Below are 14,831 nucleotides of genomic sequence, written 5' to 3' on the forward strand. Positions count from 1 at the left end.
CCAGTGGAAGGTACACAGTGCCACATACTCAGTAGACTCAGTGGCACGTAACTAAGCTGGCGTCCCCAGCAGAAGTTAGCCAGTCGGTCGGAGAACTGGCTAACCTCTCTGTCTTTCCTTTTATTCTTGCTTCCTTACTGGCGTCAAAGAGCTTCGTTGAAGAGTGGCCTATAACAAGTTGCCCTATGGGTGCATATCCAGCGGCGCTTACCCAGTGTCCAGAGCTGCACACAACCAGTGACAGTTACTCAGTGGCCCCAAGAGGATACACCCAGCGGCACATACCAAAATTGGCATCAAAGGTGTTCATTCAAAAGCGGCACATATTCACCGGAAGTTACCCAGTAGGCCCAGTGACACATATTTAAACTGCACTATTCTTGAAATGGCCCCTCGAGAACAGCGAGATACAAGAAAAACTGGGTTGGCTCGAATAAGAATGCTTCGCAATTAAGTTGTGCGCCGTGTAGCAGACACAATGCTGAGAATTCGAAATATGGAATGATTGACTTTATTCAACAACGTAGAGTAATATACGCCGAAGTTATCATTTAAGGTGTGCATCAGAAGCTTTGATCGTTTGGTAGGAAAGCGAGAAAACACAACCGATTTACTTAAATAACTCATGTTTTGGTACGACGTTCCTGGCGTGGTTACAGGGACTCCATGAGGAACACACTAACGTTCATGCGAAAATTATTCTGTTAAATAGGTCCTTGAGCAATTTGAGGGTACGCTCAATGCTCTACGTTCCCTTAGATATATGGCCACCAGCACAAGTTTCCAACCTGTGCTGTGCATAAGCATAAACATCGCCTGAGATGACATGCTGCATAGGCGAAAAATACAGACAATTGTTTGCATCACGCTTACGTATATAACATTTAATTAGCCGCTTCAGTAAAGGTTCGTTTGGCAGAAATTTCAAATTACACGTTAGTTCTGCATTGTAATTGTTTGGAACAAGTTGATGTCCCCCAACCCGGCTAAATGAGATTATTCAAATATATATTTTGCCATGAGGTGATCGGTGCAATCAATCCATTAAATAATCAAACAATCAATCGAGTAATCCATAAACCTTTATTCTATATATGATTATACATATGATAGTAATTTCTTACGCAAGAATTGCAACTTATGTACGCATTCTTCGAAATCAGTTCAAGTGTATTCTTGATTAAACTTGAGAACCGAGAACACCACGGCCGCGCGCTCTGCTGCGATGCAGTATAGATCCAATCCTGCCACTGGAGTCTATTTGAGACGATGCTTGCGGGTGCCACAATTCCGGCCCGCAGACATCCTCCCATCAAGAAGGCAGCTAAGCAGTGCACCAGGTCACGAACCATAGAAGCCACCTCAGGGCGCTCAGATGAAGCAAAAGCGCACTGATGAAATATCTCAGACTTCGGGGTCGCTGGACACTTCTGACAGCGAGAGCGAGATAGAGAAGGAGAACGGAAGAAACGCTTCGCTCAGATGATAAACTGTTTGTCTGGCCCGGCGCATGCCTGTCGCTTACTGCCACTGTGGGTCCCGGGCACGAGAGATGTCGCATCCACGCTATTTCCGCAGCGATGTCCTTTGCGCGAAAGCGAATAATGAACACGGCATCTAGCGCTCCATTCTCGTTGGAGCTTTCCCCTTCCGTCAGATCTAGGGTGAACTAATGCGGGAGAACAAAATGCGATGACTGGACACGATTGCGCGCTAATGAAATGCGATATTACTAGTCGGGCGGAGAGAATTGAACGATACGACAGATTTGATGACAGCTTTGCTTCTAGAAATGATAAAATAAAGTTGCCAGTAACAGTGAATCGTGGTTGTCAAAGGGCGACGTGTACTCCAAACTGATGATTCATGCCTAGCGTACCCACTTCCGTAAACATGTCTTTGTTGATGTAGAGAATTGTTTGCATCGCGCTTACATTTATAACATTGAATTAGCCGTTCCAGTAATGCTTTGTTTGGCATAAATTTCTAATTACACGTTAGTTCTGCATTATAATTCTTTGGAACAAGTTATTATCCCTCAACCCTGCTGATAAAGATTATTCAAAATTACATTTTTCCCTCAGGCGATGCTCAAGGACCCATTTAACAGATTAATTTCGCATTAACGTTAGTGTGTTCATCATGGAGTCTCTGTAACCACGCCAGGAACGACATACTAAAAATGCGCTATTTAGAAAAAAAAAGTGAAGCCTTGACGGCCGTGTCCGTGTCTTCTGAAACTAATCATAGCTAAGCAATTGTATGGCTCTTCGTAATCGCGGCTAATTAGGAAGTTACAGCCTGAGTGACGAAGGTAACTAGTGAACATGGCATGCCTTCTAAATACTTCACAAAATATATTAACTAACGGAGGCAGGCATGCGCTTGTTTTCTTCAGAAAAATTGTGTTCAGCTAATCTGAATCTATAATAGGATATCTTTTGTTCCTGGAAAAGATGTGATGTTCAATACGATTAGAAAGCAAAGCGATGCATTCGAGATTTCGAGATTGAGTACGCATTCTAGACTTTTTAATTATCTAGTTAACTTTTTTTATCTTCTTCGTGCCACCTTTTTACGAAAGTTCGATTTGTCACCGGTCTCGCGTACGGCACCAACCGTATTTATCAGATTATAATACGCATTTCTTCGTGGGGATAGGTAGAAAAAACATGACATGCGCATTTGAGTCACTCACACAATACAAACTATAATACTAACAAGCTAGCATAATTTAGCATTAAGCATTTCTTTATTCCGTTTCAAAAACACGTCTCTGCAGCTTTGGTAGTAGCGACATCTTTGTGAGTTCACCCAAAGTTTCTAGTTTGTAAGGCTGCCATGTTCTTCAAGGAGTTTACGAAATGCTTTATCTCAAATGCCGTAGGCAGCGCAAATTATCACGTAATGTTCTAGGCAGTTGATAGCTGTAAGGAGGCCTCCAGTGATAGACGGTCCACTGTAACTCTAATGCCTCAAATTTTCTTGTTTACAAGTGAAAACAAGTAGTAATTCCCATAACTGAGAACGTAAGAAACTCCTAAATGAACAACCAAGGGTATTGCATTTATAATTTATTGACGTAAAAAAAGCAGGGTTCATATAACAATCGCAAGCATTACATTTTTCATTTATGGTCGTGAGAATGTCGTGCTTTACATTCAAAGAAGCGTTAGTATCGATTGGAAAGAGTACCTCCACTGATTTGTGCGGGAGTTCTATCACTGTAAAAAATACGCCGTTACTTTTACTAGCCTTTCCTTGCTGCATCGGATGCAACCTATTTCCCGTAAAATGTAGAGACGTCTCTAATTTCCTTCCATGGGAGCACAATTACACGCCGTCACATATACAGTATTTGTCCGCCAAAAATATTCGAATTTGTTTTAATGCAAGGCAGCACAATGGCGTGCCGTCACATTTACTAAAAGTGACCAGATTTTCTGTAAATTCTCGAAGTGTGCCATCCGATAAACGCCAACCAGCTACACTTATTATTTATTATTGTTTGAGTATTCCGTCTACTCCAAAAGTATTCTTTATTGCTGTTCCTGCAGAATCTTCCTGTTTTGCCAGGTACCAGTTACTTTACACATGGCTAGTTTTTAATTTCATCTGAAGCAAGAAAACCTGAAAACTCCCTGAAAACGTTCGCTGGTATAAAAACTGAAGCACTGCTGATGGTAACATGAATGTATCTTAGCCCTCATTTGAAGTACATTAGAATTTACTGTAGCTGTAGAAAAAAGACAAGACGCACTCTAAGCAAACTAGGCAAATTCGTAGAAAAATTAATGAACAAGTGCAATGGTCTACTGTTCGAATATATGACATCATCTTTGATTGCAAACAACGGTTGAGTATGGATTTAGAACGATTTGTAATGTGTCTAGAAATACTCCGGATCTACGTAGTACCACCTGAGTTTATTACTCTTTCTTGGGAGTAATCCTACATTTTTAGGACCCTACGACACACAAAAGAAGAAAAGTGGACAGGATGTGTTTTCTATGTATACCCTCCTTATTAACTGCAGTAAACTTACGAACAAGCAGCTTAGTCTGGAATACTGACGAGTGACGTTTGAATCCGGATAAATGCTAGCAGGCATAAACTAGTAATTTAAGTAAGCGAGGAGATATAAAATAAATGGTTTATTGCATAAGACAGTTTGTTGACATTGCTGAGGGGAAAAATTTTAGTGGAATCCACGCTGGGCATTCAGAGGATGCTTGAGCGAAGGGGATGAAATTGAAGACGGAGTATAAGTTCTGGAGAAGAAAACTTCACAGTGTGCTCTCACCTCGTCGCCATGGACTTTATTTTGACAATCGAATAAATATCCTTGAGGTAGAAAATTAACATAATAAAATATCGCAGTCGTGCTATATAATGATGCTCGAGGTTTAACACATTTCTGGGACCGGTAGTCTTTCCACTGATTTTGTGCCACGACCTGGATTGAACCGAAGAAGTGCTCTGTAAGGATTAAACAGAATACATATCAGACTTGAAGCTAAGGATCTTGAAGTTGTGAAATATGCTGCAATATGGTAAAATTTTACCTCCTGCATAGCAAGCCCGGTGAAAGATAACCGTGCGCATTACGGGTTTCACGCTGAAACACCAACAGCTTCGAAGGATGCATCCACTGACCTTTTAGTTTATAAATATTGTTAAGCTCAACTCTTGCTTAAGCTTCAGTGCGGGCCATAGTTTACTTCCCATTAAAACCGAGAAGTTGAGATTTCTTATGAGGCAAACAAATTGCAAGTTACATTTAGGTGCACAAAATTTCCGTAACATAGGCGCTTTATCATTATTGCACAATCTCGATCATACATGTTGGAGTCTAAAGAACGGCATTCATGAACATCGTTTCCCTGAATGCGAAAAACATGACGCGTCCATGCATCATAAGCCAGAATTTCGCGAGAACAAGAAACAGAAGTGCAAGATATTTTTGTAGAACTTTTCTCGTTACCCAACTGACGAGCATATCGCACAAGTGTGTCTGTCTCAAAGGCAAGTTCTCATGAAGTTCCCTCGCGAGATATGAAGTAAAAATACAAGAAATCCTGGATGCATGCTCCGCGCTACGCAGGGTACATTAAGGGAAGCAATGCGGGCGAGCGCACGTGCAGGCATATCTTAACACATAAAAAAATACGTAATGCAAAGTACTCGCGCTACACCACGCGAAATAGCAGTAAAACAACATTGCAGACAGATAACGCCTCCCTCACCGCCAACGATGTCCTTGAGGCACGCCACACCAACACACAGTATGACGAGTAATGTTGTACTGGAAATGCAAAGCGTTGTTTTTAACTTCACTAGCGCCAAGTTCTGTTAAACACCATTAAACATTAAACCTGCTCGGCAGACTTAGAAGACACAATGCTAGGTCCCCCGACAAGTAGTGGGACAATAAAAATCTCTTGTCGCCTGCGCGGACACGCTTGGCCGCTCACCTTTTCACCCAAGAGCAGACAGTGCAGAACTATTTCGGAAGTATCTGCAACAACGGAGTCCAGGCACGTCCGGGCTTGTCGAGGCACCTCGTTGTGGGAACCCCCCCTCCCGTCCCCAATTTACGTCTCAGACATTGCTCTCTTACCCTTTTGCCCCGTCTTTCCTTTGCCCCTCTTCAGACAGTGTGCATGCGTGTAGCTTTATAAACGGCATCTGGCCGTTTTCTCTCATTACAGGCATAGTGCCGTAATCTTTACAGGAAAAATAAGCGACAAGAATAATAACTTGCGAAAAGAACAGCTACACTTAAGAGTGATGCTAGCTCCCTAGCACCACGCTTACTTTTACTTTGCTTCATTCGTTTACAAATTGAATTCTCGTAAACTATTTGGAGTGTTAGTGTAGACTAAAACAAGTATATGAGTAATATTTTCTCCGATTTAAGCGCACCCAAATTCTAAGCATTCAGCCATCTTTTTTTGTAACCGAGAACATCGAAAGAACTTCATACTCCGCTGTAAGCACCCTCGTTATTCTCGAACGTGGTCATTAAAATAAATTTTGCGGAATGGGCTGTCACGGCGAAGTCTCCAAAGAGGTACAGCGTCGCAAGCCGGGTCAAGAAAAGAAACAACACTGAGGCATCAGCAGGCGCAGCGACTGTGTCTGTAAAAAAAAGGGTTCCATTGGAAGCGAAAAAAAAAACAGATGATACACAGAAGATGCGAATGGTGAAGGCGAGGTATATAATGCCTGCTACACAATATTTTATAGCGATAGCAATTATGTGGACCCTTCAAGCGGATTTCAGCCGTCGGCGTCGCCATCGTCGTCGCCGTCGCCGTGAGGTTCCGTATAAAGCCCAAGGGCGATAATATCGTCGCCGCGCGCCATATGCGCGAGTGAAAGCGCGCGGGGGACGCGCGCTATCACGGAGAGCGAACGCACCGCGTCGAGCAAACGCTACGTCGATCGCGCGAAAGGCCGTTGGGGTATGGAAGGGAGGGAGGGGGGACGACACTGTGCTGCGACACCAAATGCGTATCTTGCAACCGGGCGCAAGAGGAACTGGCCACTCAATCTCCCACGCGAAAGGAGGAAACCCGGAAGGCAGCGCGGGAGGGAGGGGGGGGGGGGGCGCTTTGACTCTGCCAACAACTGCGCTTTGCGCCGGCGCAGCCCGTCGCGCGCACCGTATCTTGAAAGCGATCTCCACACGGCTCTGACCTTTGTATGTGCTGTGCATTCACCGCTGCACAGTTTCGTTGAAGCGATAGACCGCACGAACCGTCGCTCGCTGCGACGGCTGCGCTTGCTGCCAGTGTTTTGACAGTGGTTGTCTGGGGTCATCGAGTGGGATCTATTCATGTTTGCTTGTGCGCGTTGACACCACGCTTGTTAATTCAGTTAGTAGGCGAGTGTGTCCAAGTTTATGCAGCCGATACAACTACTATCCCCACTCCGAATAACTCTCTCCTAATTTGCTATCGCAATTGATGTTTCGGCTTTCGTGCGAAACTGCGGCATTTTTTTCTGTGCATTTCAAAGAAATTGCACATGTCTACTTGTATCTATAGCTGCCTTATCCGAGAATGAAAACTATTGAACATGGACACTCGTAGTACGCCCAACAGCCGTCGTGAAGCAAGTCCTTGGTTTTGTCAAACAACACCAGAATGAGCGTTACAAGCAGTACGGCGCATCGCTCCTGTTGTTTGGCTTGCGGCATTTCCTGCACGTGCGTATTTTTTTGTAACCTTCTTATTTTTTTTTTTTTTGCTCTGCATGTTTTTTTCTGGTATACGTATTTGAAGGGCTTGCTAGTTACAAAAGTCACATTTTTTTGAGTGCAGCTAAAACCAGCCACATTGACGGCAGGATATTATTCACGACGACGACGTTTACATTGCAGGAAAAAGGGCACGACAAAGATACTTTTCCCTATGCAGAGAAATGTCCGGATGTCTTCAAGAACGACAACTAAATGGTTTTAAAACAGCTTTGATACGCCATCTGCTTTGGGCGAGGCTCCCCGCCGCACTCTCCCTGGCAGGCTACTAATAGTAGAAGTCTTATGGAGAGCCGCTTCATGAGAAGTGTGCCTTTGACTTGTTTCTACAATGTTTTGGCAGATGTGTACCTTCGCTGTTATAGTAACGAACCTACAAATAAAGAACTATTTTCCACTGTGCACCTACGCGGCTAATAATACTATATTGTCTAAATTAGTTTCGTAAAATTAAAAAATTGGCTTTATGATCAATATGGCTCGAGTTACCGCAGTTGATCTGAAGAAAACTAACTTCATCTTCTATGTCAGTAATGTCAGTAATAGAACATTATATTTACCTGCATTTATGTATTTAATTGTTGGTCTGAAAGAGAGACAAATAAAAAAAGAAACAAAAGCAGGTAGGTCATTCAGATATGAATCCGGTTCGCGGTCCTATGCAGGAGAAATAGGGTTAAGGGACGAAAAGAAAGGAATGAAAAAAAGTAAGCAAGTGGTGAACGTTTGTAAAACGTGAAGGCGGAAGCTTGCCGGCTGTGGAAGAAGACGACAACGAACGCGTGATCAGTGGCACGAGCGTGAGGGGCAGTATAGGAACACTGGCATGATCAGCGGCATCAGAGCCAGCAGTGGAAGAAGGCGATGACTAACGCGCGAGCAGCGGCAAGAGCGCGTCTCTGTGGCCACGTGACGTGTGCAATCAGGCACGCACTAGGTACACCTTTAGCCTTTACTAAGCCACAGCCGCGGAGCAGCCATGGCTGCAGGGAAGTGTGCCCATCTCGCATCGCGGGGGCCCGGCTTAGATTCCCATCCCGACCGATATTTACCAAATTTTCTTATCAAAGCCACTAATTTACTTCCTTCATAGGAACCTCCCTGAGAAAAGTGACGTCAATCCGAGCATATTTAGAGGTGTTTTACTCGTTGCGGTGTCGATCATTTTACATCACGGCGCAGTTTCGCCGAGGTCACTGCAAGGTCACCACCAAAGGCACCGCCAACATAGACACCTAAGAATTTCGCCATAACATTGAGGATGTCGCGTCGTCCGGAGGTACACTTATGCCACGTACACACTAGCGGAAAAACGCGCGCCGCGAAAGCAGCCGCAAAACGGGTTTTTCTTGCCGCGGCATGAATCGCTCCTGGACCGATTTTTTGCGGTTTGCCGCGTGCCGCGGATGAAGGAGACCAATGAGAGCGGCCCGCTTCCGTGACGTGCGCGCGGGAAATGGTGCCATGCAGACCCGCCCGACCGCTTGTTTCTCGTTTCCCACTATCAGTCTGCACGTGTCAGCTCCCGGATAGTTCGAGAAGGGGAGAGGAGTGTAGTGTGTCACGTGATTGCCGCAGCGGCGCGCCGCCGGTTGGTGTGGCCGCCCTGCCGCTGCTTTTGCCGCTGGCGGCGCGCCGCGCGCGTTTTGCCGCTAGTGTGTACGTGCCATTATAAGATATACAGACGCTAAGATGACGCCTGTGGACTTCAGTAACTGCGGTATTACACCTATCGCAACCTAGGCTTGTAAATCATGTGGCCATTGTACAAGTACTTTTGTCACAGCAAATCGTAAACTCATGTGATCTGACGTGGTGAGAAGAAAGCGCTGGTCGTCATAGCGGTGACTGACGCCGTCGAGATGGTCGATATACGAGTACTTATAAGCATGCGCACCCTTCTCTTGCAAATGTGTGCCTAATCCCCATAAGGATAAATTAGGTCTTTGCGAATGCCATTGTCAGCCTGTATTAGTTCTAGTAAGACATCAGTTTTCCCGTGTCCAGCTGTTATTCGAAACGCTAGTATTTAGTCAAAAGATACGTTTTCTTTTCTAGCTCTACCAAGGTAACAACCCACCCAAAACAGGGGTAAGTGTTTGGCATTGAATATACGCGAACGACTACGAAGACCAGTTCCCTAAGAATTCACCGACAAAGTCACCCTGACTGTCATCGAGTCCACCCTTGTATCAATGCCCACATACTCATGCAAATAATTTGTAATAATTATTAAGTGAAAGTCATAAACATATGTGAATGTTGTTTGTGGCTTTCGCTGAAATATTGACGCAGATAATTACCGGTAAGAAAAAAAATTTACTCGCCATCCTGGCCCAGTGAAACTAGAGGTCTAGCGAAGCTAAGGAAAACTGCTACAACTGCTGAGGGGGGTATTATTTATAAATGCGAAAGCCCTATATGGGCCCATGAAGTGAAAAATACGGCGTTAACATCCGATGGTACCGTAACCCGTGTAACCAAGTGGTGAGGTCACGTTTAACATGATGACGTAACGTAATCACGTCATCACGTAAAACGTACTGCAATGACGTCATCACACCAAAGGTCGCGTGATGACCTCATCCGGTTACACGTTACGTTTCATGATAATGGCATCGTCATGTGACGATATCGCCAGATGACGCCATGTCATGACGTCATCAGGTCAAATGTAACATCACGCAATTAGGCCATCATCAAGTGATGATGTCACTTGACAACGTCATGTGATGTCTCGTGAAGACGCAGCACACTATGCGCTTCCCGCTTCTTTACACTGCCTCGGGGATTGCGAAAATAGCCGAATATTTGAAAGTTTGAAAAATATATTGAAGTGCAAAGATTACGAATTCATAACCCTGCTCTAACAACAGACATCTGAGTTGTCTCAACTGAATCCGTTTAAACATCCAAAGCTAACAAATATGATACATGAATTTACAGCTTAGGCGAATTTGTTACAATGTTTAGGATTGTTTTGCGTAATCCCTACTCACATATTAGGAGTGAATTTGAGATCCGTGTATAAGAGTACAACTTTGTCAGCTATTAGTGCACTATTGAATAGAATGCGCAGATTTGTGATATTGTTTTTATTGCTGAATTACACATTCTTAAACTTACTATATTCTTGTTTTATTCTGTGATACTCCAAATTTTACATTAAGAAAACGCCAGACTAAATGAAGAACCCGCTTTCAACAGTCGCTAGAATTACATTTCGTTGAATACAAGAAACCTCATCAAATTTGGTGCAGTCATTATTTCTCTTGTCCCATGTAATTGGACAGAAGCTCCGAAGCTAAAGTTCTCTGTTTAAGCCTTTTACAAATGTACCTATATAAACAAAGGCTGCATACCCACCGCCAGATAGATGCCTTTAGTGCAATTGCAATCCCCGTATAGGGCCTAATATTCAGCCAAATATTAATTGTGACACATCTGGTAACTTGGCAATCGCGCTGTTACGCAACTATGTAAGCACCTGCGTAACTACGCCACCATGGCGCATTTGACAACTCTGTAACCATGTAACCACACCACTTGGTAAACCACCGAATGATAGAAAGTTACGGTTTCAAACACGTGTAAACGAGAGAACGCGCTACATTATAGGTAAATAAGACAATGCTGCAATGTCAGACCCACGCACGACTGTTCAATACGCAGAATGAATTTCAGCAAACGTACGCATGTCTTCCCTTTGACGTACCTCTACGTGTCATAGTATACTGAAATAATACTGAAGGTAAATAAATAAATAGGAGTTCTCTTTCCTTAATTTTTGAAAATTATACAGGCATATGTATGTATACTGCCGCATAGGACTATTTTAGCCTACATTTGTGAGGCTTAGGTTAGAAGACCCTTAACATAAAGACCAAGCCTTAAAGATGCGATGGAACCAGTGAAGCGCTTCCAAGGAATATATTACCGAAACAATTTTTCCGGAGATATTGCGAACGCAATGCTCTCATTTCCCATTCTCCTTGAACAGGACTGGGCCGGTGGCAGAGCTGCACCTGTGTCGCAACGTTTCATTACTACGTGGCGAGGCGCATTCGAGCGTGAGCCAACGGCAGTTGATATCTCCCGAAAATGCGCAATTCTTATCGACATTAGAAACAGAGATGTTCGATTATTTCAGCCTGTTAAGTTGGGTGCGACAATGAATACACGCAGTAACAGTATGAAAATGCGCAATCATCCAAAAGTCTCGCTTGCTTCAAGTCAGCTGTTGGCCAATGCTATCTCTCTGTGAGAATCCGCTTTTTGACGACACATGACAACCGCCGGCCCCGCCAGCAACCTCCAAATCGATAGGAGGCTAGGATGTTCGATTTGGTTAGGTTAGTTTGGGAAGGAGGTGTATAGAGAGACGTCAACTTTGCACCCTGCTTGTGCGCTCCACACGTCACGCACGGCTGCAAAGCTTCGTATACTATCTGCGGAATGTATTTTTCGTCAAGCCCAAGGGGTGGTTCACTCAGGGCCAATGAAATCATATTCTATATTCGCAGTCATGGCCATGAGGGGTGCTGGATAAAAATCGCCTTGTTAGATTTTGAACACATACATGAAACATGTGTGTACATATACATACAAATAACCAAGCAAGTGAACGGGAGAACTGCCGTTGCCTTAGTTCAAATTGTACACCATCGCAGGCGTAATGTGTGTAGTGATCCTAGAGGAACAGACAGCGAAGAGTACAAAGAGGTGGAAGAAGAAGAGAACGAAGACATGGAGCACCATAATGGCAGCTGACTAGTATAATTAAAGTCTTGAAGGCTTTTACCGTGTGTTGGAACTTTATATTTGGCGCAGCCGACAACAGCAACCAGATGTGGGTGACATTCTACCTCGCAAGACGGGACGGCCGCCCCCTCGTCACAGGCTATGCTTTGGAAGGTGAGAACTTCGTTGCGGCACCGGAAGAACTAACTACACCTGGCCTACTCGAAAGTATCACCAACAAAGCCAAGGCCTCGATCAGCGACGTCACCGAAAGAGGTACCGTGAAAATTGACATGGAATTCGCGGAACTTGAATCTATGAGGAAACAAATCGCAAATAAGTGTGACGCTCAAGGCGACACAGATCGAAACGCTCGGCCGCCTCTCCAAGGCATATTGAGTGCGATGGCACAATTAACGCAAACGCAAATGCAGCAAATGAAACAACAGCAAGCAATTTTGAATATACTTGCCACTGGCGCGACACGTCGAGAGACAGTTAAGCCGGAAATGTTTGGTGGTAGCATGGATGGTGCCGTTTCCTGGCTGGATGTTTTTCAGTACACGTGCGAGCAGAACCACTGGTTAAGTGACTCCGATCGGATACTTCACATGTGCCCGTACCTATGAGGCAACGCTAAAAAGTGGTATGATCTGCGCGTCACAGAACATATGAAAGAATCATGGGACACGTGGAAAAAAAGTTTTATTCGGGCATTTAAAATGAACCCAGTCCACTTGTGGGACCAAGCATTTTTTTACAAGCAGAGAGACGGCAATTTGCTGGACTATTATTTTGAGAAGAGGCGCCTACTGCGATTGGCGGATCCCACGCTTCCAGATTCCTCTGTCGTGCCACTAGTGATACACGGGATGACAAAATATTGCCAGCGACAAGTCCAGGTTAAAGCACCGTCCACTTCCGAGGAGCTTCTCTACTGCTTAAAATATGTGTCGTTCGAGTCCCGGTTTCGCGAGATGCAACATAAATCGAACAGGGAATGGTCACAGAACAGAAGAGAAGATTATTCTGCCAACAGGAGTTATCACAACCCTTTAGTCATGGGGACTCCACTGGGGAGATACTCGAAAAATCCACGATTGTCAGGGCGTCTGAGACGCAGGAGACAATATTTCTTGTGAAATCGAACATTTTGTTTGCCCCAATGATCGTGAATAATATCTAGATGCCCGCGGTCATTGATACAGGTGCCTCGGTCAGTCTCATTATTGAGAAAAGAGTTGACAAAGATGAAATCTTTGCCGGGAGAGCTGTCAAAGTTCAAGGCTATGACGGCAACTGTAGAGAGCTAAAAAAATGGACGGATGCAAAAGTGAAATTCAGAGATCTAGAGCTCACCGTGAGGAGCCTTGTCATGTCAGGAGGGGAGTTCGATTTCCTTTTATCCCGGCTTGACATGAAACTATTCAAGATGAATATTCTGTGGAACGACATTATCACCACTGAGCATTCCAACCTCATTCAGACGCAAGATAGGTCAGTCACAAGTTCCCACGAGGTTTCGTTGAAATTCCCAGAACTTCTGTGTGTCGGCACCTATCCCCCCGCAACGACTGCAATCGAAGTGCCATTCGATCTTCGAGACAAAAGTGTTGTGAGGAAGAAAACCTATGGGTTAAGCCACGAAAAAAAAAGTATGGCTTAAACAGGAGCTACAAGGAATGTTGGATTCTGGTATCATAAGACCTTCGACCTCTCCGTTTGCCTCACCCATTACCATAGTGCCAAAAGACGACGGATCCTATCGCTCGTGCACCGATTACCGGCTTATCAACCGGCAGACTTGTTCCCATTACCGATGCCACGAATCGACGAAATAATTGACGAGACCGGTGGGTGTCAATAGTTTTCCAGGATAGACCTATGTAAAGGCTATTGGCAAGTACCACTCAAGGAGGAAACTAAGATGATCACCGCGTTTATTACACCTTTCGACATCTACGAATATAACCGGCTGCCATTTGGGTGGAAAAACTCAGGCGCGTGGTTCCAGAAAATGATGAACTCTGTTCTCCAAGAATTTATTGGCAAATTTTGTAGTGCCTATGTCGACGACATACTCGTCTATTCAAGAACAAGAGATGACCACATTAGTCATCTATCAATGGTTCTAGATGCATTGAGCAGGGCACAGCTTAAGATCAATGACAGAAAGAGTGAATTCTTCTCCCAGAGGGTTGTTTTTCTTGGCAGGGTATTTGATGGGCAGACAAAAAGTACCAAAGAAGAAAGTGTCCAGCGCATCAAGAGTCTCGTCAAGCCCTTTGATCTGCACTCTCTTAGAGTGTTTTTAGGCCTTGCCGGGCATTTCCGGGCCTTCATAAAGGATTATGCAACAAAGACAAAATGTCTCACTGCCCTTACCCAAAAAGAGGTGCCATTTGTGTGGTCTGAAGACTGCGAGCGGTGTTACGCTGAACTTGTTGAAATTATTTCTTCAGACCCTGTCCTGACGCTCCCAGACTTTAACCTGCCATTTGAACTGTACATTGATGCCTCTCATTGTGGTACAGGAGCCGTTCTTTATCAAAGACATGCCAACAAGCCTGTTGCGAAACAACTGCAAGTGATAGGATATTTTTCTTACACGTTTACCAATGCCTAAGCAAACTATGCTACAACGGAAAAGGAAGCATTGGCTGTAGTTATGGCGCTCAAGTATTTTAGAAGTTATCTGGAAGGAAGAAACTTCAAATTGTTTACAGATAATCAAGCCCTGACTCACGTTTTGCAACTCACTCAGCCAAAAGGTAGAGTGGCAAGATGGGTGAGTGAAATTCAGCAGTACACTTTCGAGGTAGCGCAT

The sequence above is a fragment of the Dermacentor silvarum genome, chromosome 8 (genome assembly GCF_013339745.2).
Source record: "Dermacentor silvarum isolate Dsil-2018 chromosome 8, BIME_Dsil_1.4, whole genome shotgun sequence".
Taxonomy (NCBI): domain Eukaryota; kingdom Metazoa; phylum Arthropoda; class Arachnida; order Ixodida; family Ixodidae; genus Dermacentor; species Dermacentor silvarum.